This window comes from Pipistrellus hanaki, assembly GCF_964339955.1.
Source record: "Pipistrellus hanaki genome assembly, chromosome: 2".
NCBI lineage: Eukaryota > Metazoa > Chordata > Mammalia > Chiroptera > Vespertilionidae > Pipistrellus > Pipistrellus hanaki.
Window position 1 is genome coordinate 18,691,094 of NC_140504.1, and position 24,421 is coordinate 18,715,514.

The following is a 24,421-nucleotide window of genomic DNA, read 5'->3' on the forward strand; positions in this document are numbered from 1 at the left end:
ATGAGCTGAATTCCATGCTGTGAGTAAACAGAACAAAATGTTAATTCTGGGTGAGTGAGCTGTCCCAGGAGCCTCACCTTGACCACCTGCCCTCTTACCACAATGGGCACTAATTAGCCAGCACTCTTACTACTTACTTAGGAACATGCTATATACAAAAGGCAAGCCAGAGGTAAACAGCTGTTTATAATGATTGGAAGGACAACTAATGAGACAACAAGAATTATAAGCTTTGGAATGTTTATTTCAGGTGTATAGTTTTCAAAAATACACGGTAACAAAAATGCATGACAGGTAGGTATTCTTCTGGCCCTGCCTTCCTGAACAAGTATCCACTGTCATTCATCTGGCATTTAGTGCTAAAAAAGGAATAGATTCTGTGTTCTGTATACTCTAAGGAAGTCAAGCAGAGAAATACATTGGCATATAATTACATTTAGAAGTGGTGTGTCATAATCAAAGCGTATGGTATTAATGATACACGGAGAAGACATATTTTAGCTTGATAGGAAGAGAGGCAAGAGCCAAGGAAGACGTCTGGAGGGAATGAGGAAGCGGAATTAGAGTTGGGTTGGGGATGGGCATTCTAGGCAGAGCAAATAGCATATGCAAAGGTACTGTAGCAGGGGAATAGATTGCAGTTATGTTAATGGACATCTTGTTTAGAGTTTATTCAGATTGATGGAGAATGCTCTCCTTTGGGGAGCAGATACTGTGGGGCTACTGCATATGTCAATGTTTATACTAATTAATAAGCCAACATCCATATTGACAAATCTTAGTATAAGAGCAGACCTGTCGAGGATTAAAAGGATTGTGCAAATATTCTCTGAATATCAGTGATAGACGTTATGATTTTGATATTTTAGACAAAATAGAGCTGCATGCACTTCAGTTCACGCTGCCACAGATGCTTTTGGGTATGTGGGTGTACAGATATTCTATACCAGGTCACATATGCAGACAGACACAAAAGCTCCGGAAAATTCCCTCACAACACAAAGGCATAAGGAAGCACGTTGTGTGGGAAACTGACAAACATGCTCATTATCAATGTGTCAGCAAGCCTGCTGAATTCATTCCCAAGGGGTTATTCTCTTGTCAAGGTTAAATGCATCCAGCATCTTGTCATGCCATTTTTTTTCCTGGTAAACCTATTCAGAATGGCAGGAAAGAAGATAAGTTGTCATTTAGAGCAGGTGATGGAAATAAAAAGGGGCTAGTTTCACACCAGTGGACTCTGTATTCTGCATTATGGAAAATGTCTGGAGGAAGGATCTTAAAAACATTATCTCGTTCTTATTTCTTGAAAACTACCAAATCATCAGGAGACTTTGCTGATTTCCCCTCCTCCCCCCACAGGATGTCTGCAATGGTCTGAACTCATTGCTAATGCTAACTAAGCAACTGTCAGGTCGTATTGGATTATTGACTTGGAAGGCAACAGCACGCTGAGCCCTGTTGGTGAGCGGAGGGCTACTGCTCAGGAGAGCAGCTCACTGACCAGCAATGCCTGTGCGTTGTTACAGAACTTGATCCTGCGGTTCTTACACTTTACTTCGTGTACATTACATTTTGTTCACGTGGATGTTTAGTTTTCCTACTGTCCTGGGATATAACCCTCCTTTCCCTCCCTCTCTTAGGCAATGAGCGGGTTTGCATTTGTAGTACAGAAAATTTGTACAACTCCCCCCAGTTTCTGTCTGTGTTTCCTGGAGGTTGGAGGGCTAGGGGAGTTAGAAGTTGCTTCTCCAGCCTATACTAGACCAACAAGAGGCTCTAATGTTCAGTGTTTACTAAACACTCACACCACTTATTCATCCACTCATCTGACAGTTATGGGTCACATTATGTACCAGGCACCATCCTAGAAGCGCCAGGCACCCCACCCACTACTAGCCCAGAGACCATCCCAAAATTGCTGAAGTGAGTGTCAGTGCTCAAACCCAAAGCCATGTTTTCAGAGCCCAGATTCTGTGCTTTCTCTACTTCCTTGCTGTGCCCCAGGGCCAGGCGCCTGCCTCTCTTGGATGTCTTCTGCCCTTCTGGAAAGTTGCCTTCCATTTTTAAGTTTCCTTACGTTTTACCTGCTTAAAGAGGAATGGGGTGGAGAACGAGTGGGTAGGTGCCTCAAAGTGAAACTTTCCATAAGATTTGGCCCAGGAAGCAGGGTTGAACAATGCAAAGCTGAGATTTCAACAAATTAAAAATAAAAATAAAAATCCCCCTGTGACAATAATGGAATCTGAGCTGTCAGGCTGTTTTTGATGTCAAACAAGGGAAGAGCTAAGATAGTCTTCAGTGTGAGTGTGGGAAGGGGGTGCCAGCAGGGGCTGAGGACAATAGTGTAGATTAGTCAGGGATAAGAATAAAATGACAGCGACTGAAGTGTACTTTTTAACACCTTATTCTGAGGATTACAAGTCCAAGGGGAGAATGAAGCGAAGAGTCAAAAGATGAATCACTGATTAGAAATTGACTTCAAGGTTTGCTTACTGCCCTATACTTTCCAGAAAATTATTACTTTATGATATATTGAGTAATTATCTGCAATGATTAGTATTTGGAATATGCAAACATGCATTATCTGTAGATACATGATCGACGCAGTGGGTCAGATTTCTGGGTAATCAGCAATTGATTCTTTTCCATATTGTCAGGAGGTGCAAATAGATGTTTTTCAGGCCTAATGTAATTGACTCACTTCTGTAACCACTCCCTCAGCTTTATTTCCTCAGGTCCCTGCACACATACAGGGTAATCACTGTGGAAAAAGCATTCCAAGGACAGTTTCTCTCTGCTATCGTCTTATCCCCCACGAAGATCACAACAGATGATGCAGTAATGGAAAAATAAGTTAGTTTACTTACTCAGGCCAACAGACTTGCTTACCTCAATGCTTCTCATAATTCTATGGTAATTACTCAAAGGAAATGAATGATTCCAGAAAACTCAGGGATACATTTGTGGCCGTGTGACAACCCCAGATGGTGTTCAAGCACCTGGCAGGCTGCCCAGTGGAGTAACAGGAGATGCAGCAGGCTTAACGAAAGACGCTCACAGGAAGATGCCCTCAGGAGGGGCTGGGCTGGAACCTGAGGGAGAGCCTGGGCTCTCAGGAGGAGATCTGTGCGGGTGAGGGAAACCATCCATGAGAGGAGTACAGATGAGTGTAGCCACACGGGGAGCTCTGCCCTCCAGATCCCCAGGATCCGGCAATACTGTGGGGACTTTTGTCAGGAGTGAAATGACAATTTGTAAGGAAACGTCTTACCCCCAACGAACCATGTTAGTTTTGAAGGAGAATGAAGTATCTCCCTGGTTCTAAATCCTGGAGATAATTTATCCCACAAATGCAAATATAGGAGAAGAAGTGATGCAAAGAGCAGAATAGAAGCCATTACAGTGCCAAGGAAGAGGTGAAACATTCTTCACCTGGACCACTGCCGTGGGAGCAGGGGAAGATGTTCTCTTTCCAGGTATACTTTAATTTTATTGACCGCTCTGGGAGACTTGAAAATGAAAGTCAGTGGGGTAGAATATTTTTATGAATAAAAAAGAAAATTCTTTTCTCCTTCAAGTATTCAACAATCAACAGCTAATTCTGAAGCCTCTATTATGCTAAGATCAAGCTTTAGATATAGTTATAGTGCAGCAGAAACAGACCACTATCTAGTTGCTGGAGGAAGGCAGGGCTTGTCAATGAGACATAGAATAAGGCAAATGATGGTAAATTTGCATCCTCATTACTCACAGAGTTTATTGCAAAGTGGGTTGAGCTCATCAGGAAGACCCTGGATGCACTGATTGGGTTGAGATCCAAAGGGCTTTCACAGAGAGAGGAGAGCACTCCAGGCTGAGGGAACAGTAGGGGTGCAGGCCAGGGATGGAGTTTGGGGATGGCAAGGCTCTGAAAGAGTGGGTCACATAAGAGGGCAGAGGGAAGGTGATGAGAGGTGCCCTGCAGAGGTAGACAGGAGCTATACCGCGGGGCCATGCAGAGTTGTGCCTGTATTAGTAGAGCAGTGGGGAAGCCACGGAAGGCTTTTAGGAAATGGCGTATGATGTCACTGCCATTTGGAGAATGGGTTTCACGGGTTTTCACGGGTAAGTGATGAAGCAGGGAGATTAGGGCCAGATTTCAAAGTTCCTTAGCAACTAAAACCAGTGGGATTTGGTGATGGGTTCACAGTATGGGGTAAAGAAGAGGAAACTCTCTTCCTGCAATCCTGAGCTGTGCTCTGTTAGCACCCCAATACAACAGCTTGGTGCATATAAGCCTCATAGACATGAGGCGTGGAAGACCCTGCCAAGGTAACCACATCTCCACATCCCTGCACAGTCTCTGGGGGGATTGGGAGGCTGGGGCCCATTAGGAAAATTCTTCCCATCTGTGCCATTTGCCTTTGTCGTAAGCAACATCCCTTGTCTGTTCCCACCAAAGAGAGAAAACAAACACAACTAAAGCCTAATGAAAACTCAAACTTCCCCAACTCCCTATCTTTCCCCCCATTGTTAGAAGATAAGAGATTTTTGTCAACTCCAAGTTAGTGGCTACCTGATGCAGTGGCCTTAGGTCAGGCCTAACAGACACCAGGCCTAACTTAGGTGGAAGAGACTCAGGGAACCACCCTGCCCTATGGGGAATGGCAGCACAATGGTATGATTTAATAAGCACTCACAGCTCCATTGAAGCCAAACTCTAATTTCTCAAAAGCTCAGATCTAGTCATATCCCAGTGGATGTGAAAAATAAATGCTGAAACATTTATTCTTGTCACATGGGCAGAGGGATTGGTGTGCTCATACCAAACATTCAGGCTGTTGCCCATCATTAGCAGGAGCTCAAGGCTCCAGGCTTTCAGGGTGTAAAGGCTTCTTTGAAAATGTCTATTTCTCTACCTACCTCTGACATTACTCTTTATTTAAATCCATCACCTGTCAGTTAATTGTTTAAGAAGCAATTGTAAAAGTAATGAAATCATATTGTTCTCATTTTGGAGGGCTTACTCTATGACAGGCACTACCCTGAGCATGCTTCCTACATTACCTGATTTTATCTTTATAACAATTCTGAGAAGTAGGGGTGGTTAGCCTGTCCTTGAGATGAGCAAAGGGAGGCTGTAGAAGTTAGGTAATTTGAAGAATGTAGCTCAGATATTAAATGACAGAAGTAAGGGTTTAAAAAAAAACCCATGTCCTTGACCTTGATACGGAGCAAGGCATACGCTGTGGAAAGTTGGGCTGTGGCTCGCAATCCACACTCAATCAACATTTAATGACCACCTGCTATGTGCCAGGTACTGTGCTTAGCAAAGGAATACAAAATGGATAAATTGAGTTTCTTCTTTGATAGGGCTTAAAGTCTTTTGGGAAAACTAAACCTAGATATCCACATAATACAAGACATTATATTAAATGCTAAAGTTGAGATTAGGCAGAGGTTGTGGGTGCACTGAGGTGACAGATAAATTCTGATGGGGTGTAGGTGGTGGGGTGGGAAGTAACTAGGAACAATTTTGGAGACGTGCTGTCTTCAGTTTTGTATTGAAAGACCAGCATTTGACAGGTAATAGAGTCTGCTGTTGGAGTTCATACAGAACACGTGACTGCTCGTTTACCTGTGCACTTGACTGGGGCAATTGGAAGTTCCTCATTCCCTCCCCTGTTCTTGGAATACTAATATAGGTTTTCCCCAGCACTCCTACACTAGGAGCTGTTTCGAGGATGCAGCCCTGATAGACTAATGTATTGTTAAGACCATCTGGATGTGACAGAACAAGTTAAGTCCTCTACATAGACTTTTAAGATTCTAGTAGGTGGGTGTAGAGAGCTACTCATCTTATAGCTGCCAAAGATAAGCTTTGTATGTAAATTTCCTTGCTGCTTTTATTTTCCTCTTTTAAAAAATTCTTTATTGTTTAAAGTATTATATATGAATCCCTTTTCCCTTGCTTCTTTGTGAGGGCAAAACACTCATGGTCTGTTTGCTGGTGATCACTAAAGTACTAGATTGGACTATATTAAAATGCTGATATTTGACCATTTTGACCTACAAAGATGATAATTTCATATGTTAAAACTTAAAACATTTTGAGGTTTTGATTCTGGTTCTGGAAAAGCTTTTGCATATAGTGTGTGGCTATAAATTGGGGGTATCCCGTCCTTTGAATGTCCCCAGAAATACCTTTGGGGTCTAATGATTCTTTGGAGCAGCTTAGCTTAGCCAATAAGACAGTGAAATAAAATTGTATTTATTTTAGCTGAAACTTGATTAACTCAGGATGATTACATGCCTACTGGATGGAGATAACAGGCTCTGATGGGTTGTTGAAACAATCAAAGAAATTTCTAATATGGGGAAGAGGGTGGATAGAGCATGAAGAACAAAGAATGTTATTGATGGTAAGAACTCCTGGCTGGTGTAGACTGCTACTGAGAGATAGCATAGACAGACATACCATGATTCTAAGCAACCTTGGATATCCTGGGGCTGTGCTTACTTTTCTTCAACCACCAAATGTTTTCTGAGTGTCTAAATGTTTCCTGAGCGGTTTTAGGCACTGGGGATATGGTTGGGTTTAAACAGGATATATTTATGTAATCTGGGTCTTGGGTTTGAGGGCAAAACTAGACTGAATAATAGACTATTAAATTTGTTCAGAAAGAATTTGTGCTGAGCCTGTTTGCGAATATGGCAGGGTAGTCTCTCTGTTTGCAGAAGGGACAGCATGAGTGTGAGAGAAACATCTGATGTGATATACCTAGTACCAGACACTGGGCTTTTGTCTGATTGTCTCCTTTTCATCTTCCTCGTCTTTGGACAAATTAGGTGTGGTTATCCCCTTTTAACAGATGAGGGAATGGACTCTCAGAGAAACTGTGAACATTGCTGGGCGTCACCCATCTGGAAGGTTGTGGAACAGGGGTTTAAGGCCAGATCTGTGTGTGTTCAAAGCCTGAGCTCTTTCCATCAGCATCCCCTACCCAAAGCAATTTTAGCTTTTGCATAACAAACATTGAGGTTCATGTGCTTATTTGATTAGGGACTTACTTTCTTTTCATCCAGAATGGAACCAGAATAGTGTAATCATAACAATTTGTTGGCAATGACAATGCAGGCTATAGGGATAGAATTAGAATTCAATGTCAAGGCCAGGTGGTTGATATCTGCCAAAGGCATGAAAAGGCATTTCAAACTCAAGGTAATGATGCAGCATCATCCTTGCAAGTCAAAGAGATTCCACAGCAATTTCTATATTAGATAGAAAGATAAATCTTAGAGTCAGCAAGCATAACAAGAATTCAGTTCCAATTTTGATGAATTTGTAGATGTTGCAACCTAGAGGTTGTGCGATTCATTTGGGTGATGTGATTATCATTACCTTGGCTTTTCTACCCTCAATATGTTAATACAACAAAAACAACAACAACAAAAAGTCTAAGCCTTAAAGCTTCATGTTGCATTATATTTAGAGATATACAATCAGGAAATAGGAATGAAATAGGCAACAAATTCCATTTTCTTAAGTTTAAGAAATAATTTTCAGCAGACTTAAAAACAAACAAACTTGCTCGATGTGTCCATTCATCCTGAAAAGATTTTTGTTCCTTTTAAAAATCACTTGAATTATCGGGGGAAATCACCTCATAAATTATATAATTATCTAACCACTATGCTGTTCACCCAAAACTAATACCGAATGTCAACTGCAATCAAAGAATAACAATTTTAAAGTCATTGAAATTCCACCAGAATTGGGTGTGAACAAAGAAAAAAACCAACTCTTTCCTAAGTTGGGTGCCAGGCATGTAGAGTGTATAGAGCTGACATCCTTATAATTTAAAAAAAATGCACTGAGTCCCAGAGTGCTTTAGTTCTTATTATTGGCTCAAAAAGGGGGCTGCTTATTGACTCTGCCTGCTCCTCCCTCCGGTGGATGTCAAATCCCTGTATGTGGTCATAATGTCCCAGGGACTGTGCGCCTTCAGTTGCCTGGAACAGGGAATCCAGGGCCGCGTGGTGGGAAGCATTATCTCCAAAAGCTTGCAAACAACTTGCCATGTTTTGGGGGTGATTCTTTTCATCCTAGAATCAGAAAACACCCCGACTGCTGGTGCCCTTGCTCCCTCTTGTGTGAGTGATAAGCACCAATAACAGTCATATTCATCTTGATTAATTCTGTGCACAGTGATCAAGAGAGCATTTTGACTTAGGGGGAAATCAAACCGCCATGGACATTGTGACACAGACACATGGATAAACATTTATTAGAAAAGTCCAGAGCCTGAAGCTGGCAGGCATTGAATAAAAATAAAGTCACATAAATAATAATTTCCAACTATAGATAAAAACAGCTACAGGAATGATAAAAAACTTTTGGGTTATTCTGGTCTGTAAATTTTAATGGTTTCCAAAATCTGAGTGCTGCTTGGTAACAATGTTTTTTAAAAAATTATTCATTCTTTGTGTGAACAAGTAGCAGCTCTAGCGAAAAGAAAAGTTCTTTTTTTATTCTTTTACAATATAAGTTGCTTTGATTTCATGCTGAAATGACCAGTCATTTACAAAAATATAACACATTTTAAGAAAAATGGCAAATTACATTATTCTCAAGGGTATTAACTAGGTCCTACGAGTCTGATGTAGAGGGGAGGGGGTGGGCGGAAACGGTACTTGGAATATAGCCATACCAAGCATGCAGTAAACTGTGACAGTTCTGAGAGAGTGGAAAAAACTTTATGATTTCAGAAAGAATTATCTTTTCTCATGATACTCTTGGCCAGGAATATTTATTCCATACCACTTAGCACATGGTTTTTGTTTCATTGGACAATAGGTGATGTAGGGTGTTATCATCCAATTTTAGGAAAAGAGGAACATTGGGACTCAGAAATTGGAGGTTTGTTTCTGGTCATGCAATTGGTACACAGACATGCTTGAACATAAAGCTTGGTCATTCTGATACCAGATGAGTCTTCTCTCTATGTAATGAGAGCAGGGACCCCATTAGCAGGTGTGAGGTTAGTTCTCATCTTGAACTCCTTCCAGGCTGCCATCCCTTTTCCGAGCTTTTTCAGAAAGTTGTGCTGAAAGAGGGACCTTTTTGAATAGAGCCTTTGGTCCAGACATTGCGTCCCCATCCAGCCTCTTCTGTCATGCACATGGTTCAAGATCTGAAAGAGACACCAAGTCACCAACTGGTGTGAAAACCAACGACACACTTAACAATGGCAATGTAGAGACATCGGAGAGGGAGCAGGTACCTGGCAGGACACAATTTTAAACGTATCTTCTTCTAACATAAATGGAAACCCAACATCAGAAATGTCCTCTCTCTCAGGGCGTTGCAGTTCCTAGTACCAAAGTGGTTTGATTCTGCTCCTCTGTTCACTCTTTCCCCTTCCCCATCTTTCACATCTTTATTGAGCCCCAGCCCCATTGCAGTCTCTGTTTTGGTGAGAGAGGTACAAGGGATGGGGCAAAAGGAAGGCAGTGCTGGATGGGAGGTGGTAGGTAGCTAAAACTTAGAACCTGTGGATCACAGAAAGCTATGCATCACTTGTCCACAGTCCTACCATGTGCTTTGAAAATGACAGATGCATTTCATGGTTTTGCCTCCATTGGTCTCCAGCCTTTCGGTGATATTCTCCTTAAGCATTTCTAGAAGCCCCTGGATGTGTCTCATGTGTGGTCATAAACATGCCTTCACACAATGTCTGCTGTTTCTTTCCTCTCTCTTTAGCCTGTCTCTTCTGGGTTTTGTTCTGTCCCACTGGAAACCCGTGCTGATGTACAGGAATCGAGACAGCACCTGTCTCCTCTTCCTGTTGCTGAAGGGCCTCCCATGGCTTATCAGATCTTTAGTGGAAGATGTGATTGGATTCCAGGCCTTTCTTCCCCCAGACCCAGGCAGGAATTCATGTGGGATGCGCCTGAGAAGAATCTTGATGACATCATTCATGCAGCCAGCATAGTCACATCCTTGGACGTGTCCTCCACTTCTGACCACCACCCTTTCTTCTTCCACTTGGACACGTTGTATGTATTCTTTATTCAACCTCAAATACTCCTCCAGTTGTCCAAAGATCCATTCACATCAGGTGTGCCTTCAATGTCACATTCGTGAAGAAGGCTTTCTTGAATTCTTCCTACCTGGTCCATTCAGGGCCAGCCTCTGAGCCTATAGCCTGGCTGCCATCCTTTACCTCATTCCCCTGCGACTAATGTCCTTGATCCCATGTCTTCCCCATTGTTGGTTTAATCCCTCATTTTGAAGATATTGACACATTACCCTTTAGTTTCCTGAGAAGGGGTTCATGGGAGGCTAAATTATTGAAAATTACCTGTCTAAATATATCTTCACACTCACTGCTCTTAATAAATGCTGCTGTTACTGTTTTTCGCCAGGTAATGCTGTGTATTACAATAAGATTTGAGTTTTAATATAGGAGCTAACCTAAGAAGTCACAGCATCTAAAGTATTCTTTCTGACTTGAGGAGTCTTAAAAATCCTTAATTATGTGTTTAACATTCTCACAACAGTTTTTAATATCATTTGACTTGACTATTTCTTTTATTGACTTAAGAACAAAAGAACTTGCTTATTTAATCCAACAAATAACCAATATTATTAAAAATTAATTAAAGTGGTTATATTCATTTGATATTCAAAGTAGGTAATTTGGTAATAATTATGTAATCTAGGAGTTGACTTATTTTTTGGACATAGGTAGTGATTCATAAACAGTTACACAGACCAACACATAAGCCAGTTAGGGAAAGACAAGTATCACATGATCTCACTTTTCTTTGGAATCTAATGAACACAATAAACTGACAAAATAGATCCAGAGACATGGAAGCATGGAACAGACTGACAAATCTCAGAGGAAGGAGGGAGAGGGGAGAGGAAATGGGCACCTGTGCAGGATATAAGGCTATATGGCACATGGAGCCTCCTGTGCCTTCTGTTTCTTGGTGAGATAAGAAATGAGGTCAGTGACTAAGAGTGGGATGAGTTGAGGAGCATCTTGAAGGTTTGAAGAGAGAAGACAAGGTGGGGAAAAAGGAAGAATTAAAGGACTAGGGAAGCAGATTAGGGAGCCATTTCTGGACCCATTAAAGGCCCCTTGAGGTCTGTGTCATGAACTTAAAGTAAGACTAGTCAACATGGTTGTGTTTTGCTTCCATCCCATTTCGCTACATGGGTGCAAGTGTAGAGTAGGATTCAGATTCAAAGATGATGCTTTTCTCAGGAAGTAGACTCACAATATCCAGACTCACACGAGATGCCAACATCTACCAGACTTTGCTAACATATAAGAAGAAACATAACTAGTACTGTCTTTGGCCTCTTCTCTTTCTCATCCTTTATGTCAGTACCACTGGGTATTGCTTTTCTAGTTTTTTAATTTCTTCATGTGAATACTTACCATGTCAGCAATGAGTAAGAAAAGCAACCGTGTATTCCAATGTGTCTGTCCGCAGGTAACTGGGCTCACACTAGCTAAGTGCCTCCCTCTGACCCACCAGCCTTAAATGCAGGATTTTAAGTCATGCCTCAGAAAAGCCCATTTGCTGATGGAAAGTGAAGCTGCTAAGTTCATAAGCACCACTATTCTGTCTACTCTGATTCATCTTTGTCATTCACCTTCTTTAGCCAGGCTGCTTGGCCTGTATGCCCCTTAGCCTGGTCACATCAGCAGCCCAGTTTGTTCACATGTATCCGGTGTCCACAATGGTAGCTCTTCAGCCTCCCTTATAGTTTGCATCCTGCCTTATTCTGTTCTCAAATCCTCAACTTAATCTTTGTTTTGTGCCTACAATCTATGTTGCTCTAACAAATGGTGCCTGACAGAATCCTAACCTTGGCCCATGTGTTTCATCTTTTTGAAAGGTCTGCCTGAAGCCTATGAAAAGCAGTAAGGACACAGAAAATGCCTGCCAGGACACACACACACACACACAAAATATTTGTTAAGTTTTTTCCTTCTCTACTTTTGGATGAAAGGTTCCTGAAAAGTACAGATCATCATTCAGCTTGGTGGCGGGAGGCAGAGGAAATGGAAAGCCCGGTCGTTCAGTATTGGAGTTTCTGAAAGGGTGGAACTTGGATTCTTGCAGGATAGTTGCTTTTCAAAACTAGCAATTCCTGGGTCCCAGACTGCTGAATGGAATCTCTGGCAGTGGGGCCAGGATGTCACTTATTTAATTAGTGCATAAGAGGTACACATGCGCTAAAGCTTTAGGACTACTAGCCGAGAGCAGTGGTTCCTAATCCACTCTCTCAGGATGGTTAATATACAGATTTGTGAACTTCATCCCAGGCATGTTGAATAAGTCTCTGTTTGGGGCCTGGTGTCCGAATTAAAATAATAACGGTGATAAACAACAACTATAACGAAAACAACACTTCTGAAGTGAATCTGGTGATCAGCCAGGTTGAAAATGTCAAGTGTTCCTTATTCTAAGTCCTTTAGAGTTCATCTGAAAAAGCTGCAGTGTGCTGGAGAAGGTTCTCACTCAGAAAGAGAGCAGCAGCTCTGGGCGCTGGCTGCCCTTCAGCTCCTACTAAGACCTTCCTCTGCGGTGCGTCTCAAAACGGAGGATCTGCCAGCTCTGCTCTCCTAAAGCTCAGGCTACCAAACCTGGTGTGTCGCTGCAGGGGTTTGGGAGAACAGATTCTGAAGCTTCAACCCAGACCTGCTGAGTCATGGTCTCTGGGAGCAGAGCACAGGCATCCTTATTTTTCAGAAACACCCCAGCTGACGGCATGGTCAAGGCAAGTTGGGAGCCACAAGTCTGTGACCAAGGTGGGACCATTCCAACATGTAGGCGTCATAACAGCCCTTTAGAGGTGCTCCAGGAACTGCCAGGTTGATTAAAATGTAAACACGCCTTCTAGCTGCACATTTCCTGGTCCCATCCCACTTTCTCTGACTCTTACCTAAAATTCTCTCCATGAAAATGTGTTTCAGGCTTCCTAGTCTCTTTCTTAAGGTCCCAGCACCTATCTAATTTGTTTGTCCACTGTCTGCCTTCTCACATGGCCACTCCAGGACTCCTCTGGTTACTGACACACATCTGTTTGAAACAGCAATCATGTATTTGCTGGAATTACATATGTGGTCTATGATTGTATGAATGTATAGTTAAAAAAAATTAAAAAATACATATTTATTGATTTCAGAGAGGAAGGGACAGCGAGACTGATAGGCTGCCTCCTGCATGCTCCCTACTAGGGATCAAGTCTACAACCTGGACATGTGCCCTTGAGTGGAATCAAACCTGGGACCCTTCAGTCCACTGAGCAAAACTGGCTAGGGCTGAATGTAGCTTGTACAATAAGGCATGCATGGTTTCTTAGTTGTTTCCATATTAAATTTACTAAATGCAGCACAACTCCTCCAGGCCCCTTCCTGGGGGGAAGACTGAAATAGGACCTGGTAAAAGGCTGAGTTAAAAGATCGTTTTTATGGAATTACACTGCCATTGTTCTTGAATGTAGTTGATGATTTGCACAGAGACTGAGCCGGGCTATTTGTAAGGAATAAATGTAGACAACTATTTGTTGTCAGTCCAAATGGTGTTTGAATAGGAAGCCTTGAAGAGAAAAGGTTGAAAACAGTTTAGTGATGTTAGACCTTCATCTAATCATTTATTTGATTACTTCCAAATAATTCATTTTCATAGATGATAGTAAGGTGAATAGTAAGGTCCAATGTGACTGGAATTATCCTAGATTTTAAATTTAAAAAATCTAAGTAAGTGAGGTTTAATAAAAGAATAAAAATGAAACTTGTCAGAATAGTTGCTTTTTATTACACTTGTAATTATTGCTAATTGTAGAATAATTAGAAGTGGCAAGAAATGCAAAGAAGAGAATAAACATTGCTCATATTTTTACCAGCCACAAAATGACTTTTGAATTGTGAGAAACAGTTTTCCAGACTTAACACACACACACACACACACACACACACACACACACACACACACTGTTCTGTAAAAACATTGAGTTTGGAGATTTTGCATTTAGCTCTGCCTGCAATGCTTTGCCTACCTTCTCTACATGGATATTTTCTTCTCATCAGTGTCTTAGATCAAATGTCACCTCCTCAGCAAGGCCATCCATGACTACTTGATCTAAAGATCCATTCTTCAGTTATTCCAGCCCCTTTACCTCCTCTGGCAGTTAGTTTTCCTTCCTGTCTTCTCCACTACAGTGTGAGCACCATCTGAGCCAGGACACTTACTTTCTGTGCTAGTTCACTGTGTTCCCATTTCCTAAAGCAGTGGTCAGCCAACTCTAGTCAACAGAGCCAAATATCAACAGTATAACGATTGAAGTTTCTTTTGAGAGCCAAAATTTTTAATCGCATATATGTTGCAATGTTGGCTGGTGAGTTGAGTTCTGACTTAGTCTTTGATTTTTCAAGATCTTCTTTGTATTCTTTCTTAAGTAATTTTACTATCTTTTGCTCTCACTTGATTTCTTCACCTTGAGAACTTCTTTGGTTTCTTCCTCCTTGTCCTGGGAGCTCAGCAGGTTGACCTGTGGCACCCCTTTGTTCTCCGCGGGCTCCCGCGCTGCTCCAGCCTGTTGCTGGGGTCGGTGCCGCCCAGGAAGCAGCCCACAGCCTTGGCTCCGTTGCCCGCGCTCAGAGGTCGAAGCCTCAGGGGCACCCCCCCTCCCCCCGGGGGGGCCCTGTCGCCCGGCTCCCTGCCGGCGCCCGGCTGGCTGGTGTCCGGCAGGGGCTCCTGCTCTCTGTCGCATTCCTCCAGTCTGGAGCTTTTTTTTTCTCCTTCCTGCTAGGGGAGTCTAGGATCAGAGTCAACAGACTGTCCTCTGCGCGACTCTGGGGGGAGAGCCAAAATTTTTAAACTTAAACTTCTTCTAATGCCACTTCTTCAAAATAGACTTGCCCAGGCTGTGGTATTTTGTGGAAGAGCCACACTTAAGGGGCCAAAGAGTTGCATGTGGCTCACGAGCCGCAGTTTGCTGATCACGGCCCTAAAGCAATGCCTAGCCCAAGGTAGGTGAGCTGAAGATCCCAGATGGGGCAACAAAGGCAGGATTTGGGAGTCTGTTCTGAGGACAATGGACCACTTGTCCATAGTTCCAGAAGGATGTTAAATGGTATTGGGTCGGCAGCTAAGTAATTGCGGATTTTTTAAAGAAAATCAAAGACAATTTTTTCATGGAACTAAATAACTTTATTCTTTAATGTATTGCCCATTTTGATCAATGACCTTTTGCCATCTTTCAGGCAGCATCATAATCCCACGTTCAAAAAATTTCTGTTTTTTATTAGCAAAAAACTGAATCAGGTACGATTTGACATCATCATCATTATTGAAATTTTTACCTTTCAAGGAGTTTTGTAAAGATCGAAACAAAAAGTAATCAGATGGTGCAAGGTCAGGACTATATGGTGGATGTGGCAAAACATCCCAACCAAGCTCCATTAATTTTTGCCGAGTGACCAAAGATGTGTGTGGCCTTGCATTGTCATGATGGAATACAACACCTTTTCTATTTGTCAATTCGGGCCACTTTTCTTCAACTGCATTGTTTAATTTCATTAGTTGTTCAATGTAGACATCAGAATTGATCGTTCGGTTGGGTGGTAAGAGTTCAAAGTAGACAATTCCTTTGTAATCCCACCAAACTGATAACAAAACCTTCTTTTGATGAATCTCAGCTTTTGATGTTGTTTGAGTTGGTTCACCTGGCCTGCTCCACGATCTTTTCCGCTTGATATTGTTGTAAACAACCCATTTTTCATCGCCAGTTATCAGTCGTTTTAAAAATGGATCATTTTCATTACGTTTCTTTAGCAAATCGCAGCTGCTAATGCGTTGCGTTAACTGTGATTCTTTCAGTTCATGAGGAACCCATGTATCGAGTTTTTGAACATAGTCAAGTTGTTTTAAGTGATTTTCAATGCATGTATGTGATACATGAAGCTTCTCTGCAATCTCACGTGTTGTACTGTGACAGTCCGAATTGATTATTGCTTTGATTAGGGCGTCATCAACTTCAACTGGACGACCAGAGCGTCTTTCATCTTTGAGTGAAAAATCACCAGAACGAAATTTGGCAAACCAATTTTGACACTGCCGTTCTTTTAAGGCTTCGTCACCATAAACAGCACATAACTTTTTATGAGCTTGTGATGCGTTTTTCCCTTGCGGAAATAAAAAAGCAAAATATGACGAAAATGTTCCTTTTGATTTTCCATTTTTCAACGAACGCCAAACAAAAACTACAAAACAGATCAAAAAACTTTTTTTACTGATTAACAGCTGAATAGCCAACTATCAAATACAAAATGTGTTTTACATTTGTACTACGTCTGCAAACCTAAAAATTCAACTGAAGCCATATATGTGTGAAACCCGCAATTACTTAGTTGCCGACCCAATACTACCTGGCCTCTAACAAATGGCAAATAACAAACTGAAGTTTTTTAAGTTTGAGACCCTGATTGAGGGTTTGGTAGAATTCAAATGATTCTATAGTAACTTTAGACCTTTCAGAGGAATAACCTCATTTCTAGTTACACCTTGCCTCTTTCATATTGTTTAGACAGAAACTTTGAGGTCACTCATCATTTACCAGTGGTTGACTCTAGAAAAACATGGGTAATTTTTCCAAGTGGCATTGCTTTTTGTGTCCTCAATTTGGCTCACTGGTACATCCTAGCCTGGGATCTAGAATTATAAAATATGAGTAATATTTTGAGATATAAAATAACATATGAATGCTCAAGCTATAAACAAGCTAGTTGACAAAAGGGTTGCTGTGAAAAATGTCTACAATAATATTAATATTCATCTCTCTCTAGCAAGCAAAGGTACACACTGTAGTGTAATATATGTGAAATGCATAATGAATTTATACATCAAATATGCAGCCGTTCTGCACATTTCATGGGTATTTTGTGCTTGTTGGATAAATGCTTCTTTTTCTTGCCTTTTCTTTTAAGCTTAATGTAAAGATAAAAGGGTGATTTTAAAGGTAGTAGTTTGCATTTCTAAGTGAATATTTTAAAAATTCTGTTGCTTTTGTTATCAGGGGCTTCTTAGCAGTCAGCTAGCAGTCAGTCCTTAGTGAAACTGAAAGTCGGATAACTTTGCCCCCATCGCCTTTTTTCCCCCCTGGCTGCTTTTCTCTCCTCCTCACCTGGGTTTCCTTCCTAGACCACCTTTCCTCCTCTGGAATGTTCTCCACAGGCATTGGCAATGCTCACAGAGGCCTGGCTCAGCACCTTGTCTAAGAGTTCTTTTGCATTTTCTCTCAGTCATCCCATTATTTATCCCTTTTATGGCATTTATCATAGTTAGTAAATACATATCTTTATAGAAGTTTGTTCATTTACCAGTTTCCTCCGTAGAATATAGGTTTTATAAAAACAACGACTGTGCCCTGTTCACCTTCGTATCCTTTGCACTTACATCATCCCCTTATGTTGGGTGTTTGTTCAGAAAGGGGATAAAAATGCCTTTGAAGGGATGGGAGAAAACAAAGCTCTCTCCCTTGAGGATGGCAAGTTCTTATCCCAACCTCTTCATCCACAAGAAACATCGATGATATAAGATCAAAACATCAATCAGCTGCCTCTCTGCATGCTCCCTGCCCGACTGAGCCTACAACCCGGGCATATGCCCTGACCTGGAATAGAACCGGCACCCTTTTGGTGCCCAGGACAACACCCAACCAACTGAACCACACTGTCCAGGGCATCAGAGGTACTTTTTAAATCCCAATAGCTGCAGGGAAAATGAGTTGGAGGAAGGGGGAGAGAGAATGAGAAACACACAGACTAATGAGGTCATTTATAACTTGAGTAATGGCAGACGTATTTTATTGGCTAAAAATGTTTCCTACAATAGTCATGTTTTATGACTTCATGGTTCTCGAAAATAAATTTGCCTAGCTTTGGATTTAACACAAGCTTTGTGGTTAAGAAGTTAAGAGTACAGCTGACAAAAGGCAGTTTTAATCGTAAAATATTTTGACATTTCTGAGAGAGCTAGCCTCTATCTTTTTCCTTTTAAACTTTCTCTTTTCTCTCTCCTTTTTTCCCTTCCTTCTTTACTTTCTTCTCTTTCCCTTCTTAATTATATAAAAACAGTGCATGCTAGTACTAATGCTATTAAAATAATAAATACTATTAAAAAGTCAAATAGTATTAAAGGGCTTATGCATCAAAAGATGGCAAGTTTTTGTCCTTTTCATTCTCTTGTCTTCCTCTTCCCAGAAACAGACTCTTCGGACTTTCAGCTGTTCCTCTGACATTTATGGATCTTCATGCTAAATAATACGTGAATACTGTTCTCTTTTGACTCATCCATTTGAGAAATATTTTTGGGTTTCTTTATGATAGATGAATACGTCATTCTCTGTGCTTCTCCTCATATAATTATACTACAATTGTTGCACAATAAAAACTATGCAAATTTTATTTCCTGAAATTTGTGATATCTGGGTTTCCCAGGAGCAGACACTAAGACGAGGATTCTGATACAAGGAGTTTACTTGAAGGGTAAAGGAAACACTAATAGGAAAGTAGGCAGTGATCAAAGGAAGGGGAGGCAGTAATAAAGGGTGCATTGCCAAGTGGTTACCACGGTGGGTAATTAGAGCTTATCCAGTGAGAGGCATTCTGGGAAATGGTGCAGAACACACTACTCATGTGGACCACAGGGAGGGTGAGGGAGCTGGGGTACTTAGTTACCTGTTGAAAGCTGCTCTCAAGGACTGTTAATTCCTCAACACCTGCAGCCTACTGTGTTCAAATGCTGGCAGTTAGAAGCTGGCCAAGAACAACAATGATTCGTGCATTATGTATGCTTTCATATTTTTTGTTTTTCCCCCTAAAATTAATAAGAGCCTCTTAAAAGCTGCTTAGTTTTCCTGATACCTATTGAAAATTTTTCCCATGCCTTCCAATAATTTCTCAACATTTTATAAAATTAATCACATCGGGTGATCTGTCAGCTCCATTGTTTTCCTTGGAGACATGCCATGCTCTCAGGGTCTTAGACACAGAAGTTGACTTTCTGGAACTGCCTGTGCTTCCATCCTAGGAAGATGCTTGGCCTTCTGAAGTGGATTTCCTTGCATCCTGGCTAGCATGTGTTTCTCTTTCTTGGATTACTTCTTGGTGAAACACACTGTTCAGAGCATAGTTGGAAGACTGAGAGAGAATGTGTGTCTCCTGAGTCATGCTGCTCCCATCGGGCTGGTTGTCCCCCTTGCCTCTTCATTACCTCCATCCAGCATCTCTTTCGATATACTCCGTTCCCTTCCCTTCAGTAGCTCCCAGTGTCTTAGAAAAGGTGCCTGGGGGAATTAATGTTTGAAATCTTTTGTGTCTGAAAATGTCTTTATTTTCTTCTTGATTGATGGCTTGTCTGGATAGAATTACATGTTGGAAATAATTTCACTTCAAAATTGTGAAGACATTCTTCTCTAGTCTTCTACTTTCCAATGTTGCCATGAAGTATGTAGCAACTCTGCTATATAAACCCTTGCATTTGGCCTGTTGTTGATGTAAACTCTAAAGCTCTGGATGCTTATAGAATCTCTTCTTTAGCTCCAATATTCTGAAAGTTTGATGAAATCACTTGGTGTGGGTTGATTTGTATATTGTGTGCTCCATGGTCTTTCAATTTGGAAATTCATGTCCTCAGTTCTGGGATATGTTCCTTAAATTACTTTATACTCTCCCCTCCCCCCCATGTTTTCTCTGTTCTCTAACAGGTGCTCCTGTTATTCTGATGATGGACTGTCTGCTCTGGTTCTCTCATCACCTTATGATTTCTCTCCTACTTTCCATTTTAATCTATGCTTTCTGAAAAGTTTCCCCAAACTTACCCTTCAATTATTTCATTATATTTCCCACTAATGTTTTAACTTTCTAAGATTTCTTTTTAGTTTTCTGGATGTTTAATTTTTTTTAAAGCATTCTATCAATACTTTTTCATGTATGCAATGTTTTTTTTCTAAACCCTCCAGATAAACCAGTGATTTCAATGATTTTTTTTTTTAGATTTTCTTTTCTGTTTCTTTGAGGTTGACATTTTCTTTTTTAATATTGATTTTCATGTTTTAAAATATGTCTGTAATGTTCAAGGCTTTCCCAGATGTTTGATAATCCTTGATTGTTTGCCTGCTTTTAAGAGTGAGAAATTAAAACTTTGATTGGAAGCTCCAAACATATGGGTGGGGCTTGGAGACTTTAAATTTTGCTGAGGGATGAGCTATCTGTACCCTTTGTAAGGGAAACTACAGTTGGGTTTTTTTATTTTATTTTATTTTTTTTTTATCCCCCTCACAGTTGCATGACTGCTCCTATTTAAGATTAGGAATTACCTTTTCCAGATTCTACTTTCTTTGCTTGTCTAAGAGGAAACTTGCATATGATCTGGAAAGTGGAGGTGAATTAGGAGACTTACTCTCAGAGGTCATAGTGACCAGAGACAATGACATAAGACACAGACGGACAGATAGTTTGTGGGCTCCAGTCTCTCATCCCAACTATTGACCCCACTGACTAATAGTGGCCCTAAGTCACCAATTACTTGACTGCAGTTCCATTAGTGATCATAGAGTCTACAGACCTGCCAAGGGCTCCCCATTCATTGTTCCATTTGGGTGGTCAAACATGTACTCTTCCTGAAAATTTCCTTGTGCTATGTTTCTATCCATTCCTTAAGCTGTAGTTAGTGTATTCATTTCCTGTGGCTGCTGTAACAAATTACAAAAAAATGCAATGATTTAAAACAATGGAAATTTATTCTATCACAGTTCTAGATGTCAGAAGTCATCAACGTGTCTTTTTCTGGAGGCTTGAGGGGAGAAATCTATTTCCTTGCCTTTTCCAGCTTCTGAGTCCAACTACACTCCTTGGCTCTGATCCATCCCCAAAGCACACCATTACAATCTCTGTCTTCAAATCTCCTTTTGATCTTCCTGACTCCCTCTTATAAGGACTGCTATGATAACATTGGGCCCATCCAGACAATCCATCTCAAGACAACTTCCCATTGCCATGTATGGTAAAATTCTGGGGAGTAGGGTGTGGATGTCTTTGGGGGTCACTGTTTTGTCTAACACAATGGGTAGTGATTGTCTCTGATCTTCTGACTTCCATTTTTTTCACAGCTCCTCCAGATTTGTACAAGCTCAAATTTCTAGAGTAAACCCAATGGTCCCCCCAATATTTTTAGTGGCTCTGATGTCCTGACTGAACTCTAATAGATACATTCCCAATGTCATTATCTCTGTGTATGTCCTCTAGGGCTAATTGGATTTTCCCAAATTATTCTTTTGGCTTCCAGCTTGGAGAATAAATACTTGGCTGCCAATAGTCTAGGAGTCAAGAAGGTGAATATGGTAGAGGACTCTTCTTTGGTTATATCTATTCATTCATTGACTGTTTTTGCTATTTTCAGTTTGGTTCTCTCTCACTCACCTGCTGTAGAAGTCCCCAGTATGGAGGTTCTTTGCCTTCCTGTCTCTAGAGAACATAGCTTCAGTCTCTGGCCATGTGTATGAGGAGGAGCAGAATTTCAGGGGCAGGGAAGGGGAGGAACTCCCAAACTAGCTGGTTTTAAATGTCTTTTTTAAAAATCCTGCTTTCATTCATCTTTACCCCTTCACTCCATTTCTGGGCTGGGGGTGTAAGGAAAGGGCTGTTGCCACCAGTTCCCAAAACTTTTGAAGATTCTGTGGAAGGTTGCTTCTCAACTTTTTTCACTGTTGTTTTAGGATTTAGCTTCTGGAGTCAGCTAAGACAGTTATCTCATATCTATCTGCTTAACTGCTTCCAAATTTTTATTGATTTTATCCATTCTTTTTCTTACTATTTTGGCAGGTTTAAATGACACATTATATTGAGACCATTCTAGATTCCCATGTAATTATAAGAAATGCAGAAAAAAATCCCATATATCCTTCATCTGTCTTTCCCAAAATATAACACATTGCATAACTATAGCACAATATCAGAATCAGGGAATTGACATTGATAATTTCCATTGACCTTATTCAGATTTCACCAGCTTTACATGCACGTGTGTGTGTGTGTGTGTGTGTGTGCGTGCGCACACACACACATGTGCATTTGGTTCTACGCAACATTATAATTTCAAAAAAATATTAAAAGAAAATAATAGTACCCTTAATATAATTTAGTGACATTTTGGAGGAAGCAACATTAAATGCTATGTCCCATGTACCATCTTTATCTGGAAGTTGAATAACAAGAAAAATAGCAGAGGATATTTTGAGCTTGTTAACAAGAGCATAGTATGGTCAAATTTTATCTTCTTTATAACCTTGTCCACAGACTGACAGGTCAGCTAACAAGGCTCTCCACTTAGCTGGCTGGGTTGTAAATATTCTTTGTTTATGTTCACCTAGAGAACTGAATTAACACCTCTTAGGATCATGAAGTTATATTCTCTCTTTGTTGGGCTCCCTGTCAATACTAAATTATAACTGATGGAGTATATTAATGAAGCTTGGGCAAAAGAGATTTACAATATTATTTTTTATATTTTACACTCTCAAAGATGAAAATTGTGTTTTCTGATTTGTACAGGAATAAAAGAATTAGAAAAAAAGGAATTAAGGATCAAATAGGATGCATAAATAGAGACCATGGTGCTCTATCTTTGGATATCTAGCTGTTTCTGAATCCCCTAAAATCACCCTTAGTATTTCAGCATTCAAATGATTAAATTGTCTCAATGGGCCACTTGGACTCAGTTTTATGCAGCTATGGAAAACTTATAATGTGTATTTGTACTCAAAGTCAGAAAATAGAAATGGAGGCTGTATGAAACCATCAAACCATATGTAAACTACAAGTCAACGTAGACAGTTAAATACACCCAACAATTTACGTTTAGTCTTTGGTATTGTGCCTTATTACAGATGTATTTAGATAAGAAAAAGGAATGCCATTTTTCTACATTTTCTTATCAGGCTCTTCTGGCAGGTTGCATTTCTAAGATAACTGTTGTTTTATTTCTTGTGTTTGATCAGGCAGAGGAGGTAATGAACTTGGTAGGCATTGATGAACAGAAGTGATAACAAAAACATTTATTTTTTTTTACTCTGCAGTCTTTTGTCTCAGCCTCTCTGTGATGCTGATTTAGGGCATGAGAAAGGCATTATGTGAAACTATTATGGTTTAGAAGAATTAATGAAAACTGTAGGAAGAGGATTACTACATTAAGTTAGAACTTAATTCACTTTTTATTAACCCTGTTTAATAAAATTGTAAACTCAAGTTGGAAGTAAAATGGACACAAATTGGGTCCGGGCTGCCTGTCACTACTTGAGCCAAATTAAGCAGAGACAAGGTTGAATCATATATAAGCGTTTATTCCAATAATTCAGGCAGTATAAAGGGAGCAGCAGGTCATCCCGTAATTCTGCTCTAGTATCCTCTACTAGCTGGCTGATTATACATGGGTTAGGAAGAAAGGCTACATGTAATGGTGCAGGGAGAGCAGGGTAAGGGCTTCAGGATCTGTGATCTGCGTCTCCTTTCAAGATCTTTAACAAGGTATTTAATTTTTTTTTATGGTGTTAACAGCTTGGTCAGCATTCGTGAGGCAAACTCCCAGAGGGGGTCAGGGTCCAGACACAGCAACCAAATCAAAGTGTGTTCTACCCTTTGTCTGTTCTCAAAATGTATTTTCTTTTCTGAGTAATGGACCCATCTGGGCTCTGAGGTACCTCTTATCTTTTTGCAGCCTTTTTTCTATTTGCAGCACATTCCCCAGTTTCTGTAAGAAAACCTGTTATGTATAGTTAGTAAAGTGAATAATCATTAAACAATGGTGGTCCTATTCTTATTGTGTGTCCTTCCCTCTATCAGAAGGAGATAGAGGGAAGGACACACAATAAACTCCCTTTTCCGGTTACACAAAGATGCATAAGAAATCATTTGAAAATGTAGCAGCTTAAGGCAACCACCATTTATTAATGACACTATAGTTGACCAAGAGGAAAACTAGCGCTCTTGACCAAGCCACTCTGATTCTTGGCTGCTCTCAGTTTTGCGTCTGTGGTCAATTGGCAGATTGGCTGGGGCTGGCTGGTTTAGGATGATTCTCTTCCACATGGTTGTTTGTCCTTCAGAAAGCTAGCCTGGATTTGTTCACATGGTAGTTACAGGGGCCTGAGATAGTGATGAAAGTGTGCAAGGGCTCATGAGGGCTATGCTTGGGACTGACACACCATCATTTCTCTTGCATTCTATTGACCAAAGGAAGGCATAAAGCCAATCCGTATTCAGGGTTAATCACAATGGCTAAGGGAAAAATGCTAATAACATGATTAATATTTTCCTGTGTTATGTTCTATACCTGATAGGTATTTTTTTCTCATAAC